This window comes from Artemia franciscana, chromosome 17 (genome assembly GCF_032884065.1).
Source record: "Artemia franciscana chromosome 17, ASM3288406v1, whole genome shotgun sequence".
NCBI lineage: Eukaryota > Metazoa > Arthropoda > Branchiopoda > Anostraca > Artemiidae > Artemia > Artemia franciscana.
Window position 1 is genome coordinate 9,531,771 of NC_088879.1, and position 7,192 is coordinate 9,538,962.

A 7,192-nucleotide genomic window follows, 5' to 3' on the forward strand; every position below is an offset into this window, starting at 1 on the left:
TTTAATCGACTCTTCGAAAATCATACTGCTTGCTAATAAAAGTTTTCAGTATAATAAAATGAAAAGAGAAATCACCAATGCAACAGCACTAACACATTAAAAAAAAAAAAAAAAAAAAAAAAGGAGACAGAAGGAGAAAAGGAAGACTGATTTCCTAAATTAGTGATTAATATAGACCAGCACTTGAATGAGGCCTTAACCCTACTCATCCATACAATCACATAGGTCAAACAGCATAGCCATACACAATCAACCATAAAGAATAATCCATGGACAGGTAACAAATAACTCGACTAGCAATGAATTCTCAGTCTTTTGTAAAAGACTGTGTTACCAGGGCTGCCAAATTTTTTTTAAGGAGTGTGTCATATTTTTTCCTAAAATGTGCTTTTTGTGTCATCTCAGATTCCATAATGTGTCACAAAATGTGTCATATTTTTTTGCTACAAGTTGTATCATATTTAATTGTCAAATCTTTATTTAGAGTTTTGAATATATAATCTTTTCCAAATCAGTTCAAAAAGGAGTAAACTTAACCTTATCCTATTATCTTGACCTTTTGTGACGTCATGAAAGAAATAGAAATATTCGATTAAATTAATGTTACACACTATGAAATTGTGTCTGGGCGGCCAACGAGGCAAGTTTACATTTATAAAAGTTTTAGGGACAATCAATTCCGACAGCAAATTGAAAATAGACTTTTCGTATGACGTCGTAATCGTAATCGGCTCAATACGCAATTGGCTTTATTGGCTAAGCTTTTTATTTACTCAATATGTAAGCCATTCAACCAGCTTCAATCTAGTATTTCTGTCATATTTTTTGGTGCCTTTTTAGGCCAGATGAATCATTCTGAAGGAAAGCAATCTCTGGAAATTTTTAATCTTGTCCAAGGTTGGATACCCCTCCTATACTCCTAAAAATGGGAGTTGCTGCTTATGCACACGCTTTGGTAAATTGCATGCTGTTTAATTTTTACTATTAAGTACGTACCAGTTAGCTACATCAAACACTCAATCAAGAAACCGATTCAGTACAGAAATTCAGCGTGTATTTTGATTAGAAATTTCCGCCTATGGCTATTTTTTCGCGTAGTTTAAATTTTAATACGGTGTTGGCATCTGTCCTGTATTCTGCACTGTTTGTGTACTACTGCCACCGTTAGGCAGCGCTATTCCCTTCAATTAATTTGTCGCTTTTCTGGAGGTAGAAAATTTTAAATATTACTTTTCTTTTATTACCATTTAAAAATCAAGACTAGGATGACAAAAATGTGTCATTTTTTTTTTAAATGTGTCATTTTTGTCGATTGTGTCATTTTTTATTGAAAAATGTGTCATTTTCGTCGATTGTGTCATCATTTCGACTGAATGTGTCATTGTGTCACGCAACATCAAATTGTGTCATTTTGACAAAAAATGTGTCAATTTGGCAGCCATGTGTGTTACGTTCCTATGAGTACTCAGCTCAAAACAAATTCCTGCACACGCACCTTAGACTATCTGCAGCTGATGGTAGTGTCGTCAATTCAGAAGAATCTAGGGATGGGGGGCTAAATGTATTTTTCAATGTCTATAGGAGGCAGCAAACATAGAACTGTCACGGTACAATTTTATGAGGAGGATATTTTACGTGGGAGGAACTTTCCACGGCGGAACTTTCCTCGACGGGAAGGAATTTTAGATGGAGGAAGATTTCCCGGCATTATTTGAAAAACGATCAGAAATTGAATGGAAAAGAATTTTTTAAATTGAAAATGAGGAATAACATCAAAACCTAAAATGAACATAAATTATTCGGTATATTGGGGGTCCCCCTCAATACCTCTTTCTTTGCGCTAAAGTTTGACTTATTGTCCCAAGTTATTAAGAACGACTCCTGAAGCACAAGGGCGGTTTAGTTAGAATAAGAAGTATTTTTAAAGGTACTACAAAAATTTAGCGTTAAGAATGAGGCATAGAGGAAGGGAAGGGGGATATACCCCCAATATACAGAATAATTTATATTCGTTTTAAGTTTTAATGTTGGTCCTCACTTTCAGTTCAAAAAACTTATTTTTAAAAAAATCTAATTTAGTAAATTGGACGACATCTAAGTACAGACCAATTGTGGGCATCCCTATAAATGATTCCAGGGAGAGTTTTTAAAATTTGTTCTAAAGAAAGGCCAAAGGTGTTTAAAAAACATTTTCAGATGTGTGTCTTTTTTCGTTACAAATCTGCACACTGAGAGCATCCACGAGATCTGTAACTAAAACTCTTTTATTCTTTATCTTGTTCTTCTTGAGGACGGTAATACATAATCTCTCCGCAGTTCCAGGCCCTTCAGCAAAAGAGATCGAACCAGTTTTGCCCCGCATTGCCAAGCAGAGACCAATCCGCTCTGCCAGCAAAGAGTTAATATCATGAAGTAAAATATTCTTCCCCTGATTTCTACAGTCCTTCTAGCATTCTAAAGATAAAATTTTATCATCTAGTTGCAGCTAATTAACTCATTCCAAAAGTTTGCCAGAAATAAATTTACTAATATGCACTAGACATCAGTTTGTTTATTAATATAATATATCCTTCAAAGACGCAAGATAAGGAATTAATTTGATTGAAGGAGATTACAACTACTAATGAGCTATGTAAGATTCGGAAAATGGCACACTTTTTTGGTAGAAAATTTTGGTAGATTTTTATTTTTTTTTATTTTTAATTTTTTAATTCTTTAAAATTAATTAATTAGTAGATTTTTCAATTAATTTTAATTAATTAATTTAATTTTTTAATTAATTTTTAATTAATTTAAAATTAATTAGTAGATTTTTAATTTTTTAATTAATTTTTAATTAATTTAAAATTAATTAGTAGATTTTTAATTTTTTAATTTTGGTAGAAAAGAGCATAAAGACCAAGATACTACAAAACATTAGTTTCATACAGCAGCAAAACGACAGAAAGGGAACTTCCGAATTGATTGGCTGAATTGGTTGAATTGGTTTATGAGGTCGAATGCTTTCTGAAAGTCCACTGAAAGTACAAGGTTGACATGCACTGCTACAGAGCACAAATCAGAAAAAAAAAGAAAAAAGAAAGCTGCAGCTTTGCTCTAATTTATTATTCTAATTGCGTTGCCCTATTCTTTATTATTCTATTTATTATTCTTTATTATTATTATTTTTCTCTATTCTTTATTATTCTTTATCTTTATTATTATTTTTCTCTATTTTTTATTATTCTATTCATTCTTCTAATTGCGTAAAGATATTCTTTCTAATTTATTGAAAAATCTATTAGTTCAAGTAAATTTGTAATTAAAGCGATTTTTTCGGTTACCAGTAAAGTGCAAATGTCATGTTTATTTCTAGAGACACACATATATTTGTTTGTAAAATCAATTTTAAAACCCAATAAAGTAGTATTTCCCTGCGGGAGGCTGGCGAGTGTGAGTGGAAGACGAGAGAGGACAAATTATGTAATTTTAGTTTTCTTTTCTGTTATTGATATATTTGGTTTTCTTATAGTATTATAATTATTATTTTTAATTTATTATTCAGTAATTATTAGTACTATCCTTTTTTTATTGTTCTTTATTTGGGTTTATTTCAGTGAGGACTTGTTTAGTTGTATAATTTAGTAATTGTTTACCGGTTGCGTTTTTTAAGCATATTTGTGGCCAATTTTCCAATTTGCCAACTGGTCAATTTTTACATAAGAGAAGCACGTCCGTCAATTCAGTGGCTTCAATTGTGGGGGAGGTTGCTTGTACCCCATAGATTTTGAAAAATACTTTTTAGGCCGTATTTAGCGACGTTAAACTTAAAACAAAACTAGGAGGGTAACTAGGCCTCCTCCCCCGCTCCTTTTTTCTCAAAACTGTCCGATCAAAACTATGAAAAAGCCATTTATATAAAAAAAATAATATGAGAATTTTGTTTTAATTATTCAAGTGCGGAGAGCCAAAATCAAAACATGCATTAATTCAAAAACGTTAATGAATTAAATTTTTAACTCAGAAATTAAATAAAAAAACAAGTTTTTTAACGAAAAGTAAGGAGCGACATTAAAACTTAAAAGGAACAGAAATTACTCCGTTAATAAAAGGGGCTGTTCCCTCATCAACACCATGCTCTTTACGCTAAAGTTTTTTATTGTTTTAAAAAATAGAGTTGAGAGAAAGAGTCAAACTTTAGCGTAAAGAGCGGGGTGTTGAGGAGGGAACAGCCCCTTTCATATACGGAGTAATTTCTGTTCGTTATAAGTTTTAATGTCGCTCCTTACTTTCAGTTAAAAAAAACTTTTTTTATTTATTTAATCGTATACAAGACGATAATATATTTGTTATGATGTCATATTTGAGGGATTCTCATGGGTTTGTTATTAGCTGGTGTTTAACCAGCTTCTTTCTTTGCTGGTGTGATACAAATTCTGTGAAACGCTACACTCTTAGTGTGCTAAGTTCTACTAGCGTAGCTAATCACAATTTCGCTTGAACTGAGATCTTTTAATAGTAACAACAACGAACAATTTTACCTGATTATCAGCTGAAACATGGTTCATTAGAAACATGCCTAAACATGGCTCAGACAAGAAACTAAATGGCTCATGGCTCAATTTGAAATAAGTTGAATTTAAATAATCCTCATTATCTAAATTCCTTAATGAGGAGTTATAATTTTTTTAAACAACGATAATAAATAGTTTCTGGGAAAAAAAGACCCACTGAAAACCCTAAAGACACTAAGAGGTAGGAGACATTTCAGCATGAAGTTTTGATGCGCAAATCCACGGTAGAAAGCACCATCTCTTGCTTACCTTCTGATGCCAGTAAGTCTACCCTCAGTGGTTTTACAGATTCCAAAGGTAAAAGATAAAGGTAAATAATATAAAACTAGATTTTTTAAATACCTACAGGGGGTGTTGATCTTGGCTACATGACCTTTCAGCCAGGAAATACAATGGGGGTTGGAGACCAGAAATCCTGTGTTTGCACACACCCTTCCTGTTTATCTTCCCCATATTTCTCCAGGTATCCCCTTTAGCGCTAGGTTGATTCTGATTGAACTTACAGAGTTGCAGTCCTGGATACACTCTTCCGCGGTCTTCAATGTTACTTTTCATGCTAAATTTTTAGCATTTTTGAAAAAGCCTTCTATTCTAATTAAACGACCGTTGTGTTGCCGTTTTTAAAAAAATTGGGAGAAACAGTCAAACTTTAGCGCAAAGAGCAGTGTATTACGGAGGGGGGCAACCACTTCGTATACGGAATAATTTCAGTTCATTTAGAGTTTTAATCTTGCTTCTTACTTTCAGTTGAAAAAACTTTTTTTATTTAATTTCTGATCATTGTTCAAATGATGCCGGAGAAATCTGGTTCAACCTCCATGAAAAATTCTCTTCCCCCTCGAAAAGCTTCTCCGGAGTAAAACATACCCCTCCCCCCATAAAATTCCCTCCGGACAATTCCATCCTTGATGAAAATCCTTCACCCCTCCCAATTTTTTTTGAAGACAATTCAGCCTAAAAAATTTTCCTTAGCGTGCTTTTATACGAAAAAATCTTTAATTTCTAATTGTTTTCCCGATCACTCTGAAAATCCCCTCTTCTGTGGAAATTTTCTCCCGGAAATTGGAACCTACTGAGAATTTCCCCAGAGCATCTCAACATGCAAAATTGAGTTGGCAAAGAAGAAGTAAGACAAATAAAAAGAATTCGCGAAGGAATTATGTCATATCCTCCCAGTGCAAAATTTCACCTGGGAATTACACCCTGAACTTTTCCTACCTATGCAAACCCGCCCAAAGCAACCCCCCCTCCATAAAAATGTCAATATACTTTTTAATAACAAATATTATACGTAAACAATGAGCAAATTGTAGAATTTAAAGACCTGTCTCCAGGGTCTGCTGGAGGTAACGTTATCGCCGAAGGCATAGTTTTAGGACCTTCTAGCAATAACGAACAAAATGGCCATCTCAATGTTTTGATTGGATAATTTTGGTGAAAAAGGGGCATGGGAGGATTGCTCCGAAGTTTGGTCACCTAAAAAGGGTACTAGAACTTTTAATTTCCGTCCAAATGAGCCCTCTCCTGGTATTCTTAAATAATTGATTCCGTGCGATCGACCCTAAAAAAAACACGCAACCGCGATCTTTCTTTTGGCAAAATATACAAAATTCCACATTTTTGCAAATATTAGGTTTAAAACTCTGCATTAGGGTTTTCTGATATGTTGAATGTGATGTTTTCATTTTCGTTAAGACTCTTTAACTTTAAGGGGGTGTTTCAATGGGAAAACACCCCCTTTTCCAAAACCAGACAATTTTTCCAGGCTCGTAGTCTATGATGCGCAACACTAAACTTAATGGATCTCTTAGAAATCAGCCTAATAAGAGAATTCATTTAATATATTTATTGATACCAGAGCTCTGCTTTTTAAAATTTGATTACTATTGAACCGCGTCGCTCCTTACTTACAGTTCGTTACCACAAACTGTTTGAAAGCATATATTTTTGCAATTAGTGATTGGAACAGTTTTGCCATTGATGAGGAAACGGGTTAACAAACCCGTACTAATTGGCAAGTTGAACTGGTCTCCTCTAGGGCCCATTCTTTTGAAACCATTTTGATTGTTGTTTCACAGCATTGGGCTAGAACAATTCTCCGATATAACTCGAAGTATTCTTCTGACAGTACCAAGAAAACAAGATAAAGTTTAGGCGCTGTCCCCTCCTAGGTCTAATCATTTCTGAAAACCGCTATTTTCTAAGATTTTTCATCATTGTTTTAAATTTACGATTCTATTTGACCGATTCAAACAATCACATTTAATTTAAGACCCCACCCACGCATGAGAAAGCAAAGGGCGTAAAATACTGTCGGCAAAGGGTGGAATAATACCCTCTGCAAAATTTTTTTGAAGCCAAAACTTCTTACTGGCAGATTAGTTACTACTTTTTTGTGTGAGCAAAACATGTAAGGCCATTCGCTAAATATCCAAAATAGACAAAAGAAAACATGAAGGCCTTTTCCACAAGCGAAAAGATTTGACCTTTCGGATTAGTTAAAAACTTATGAAATAAGCAAATGAATCTAGCAAAGTCAAGTTTATAAGTCGGTCCAGGATTTATTAGACTCAAATGCAAATGATAGTTTAAATTAGAGGGGTTAAAATTACAATTGAGTTCCCTTGGAATCTTTATTT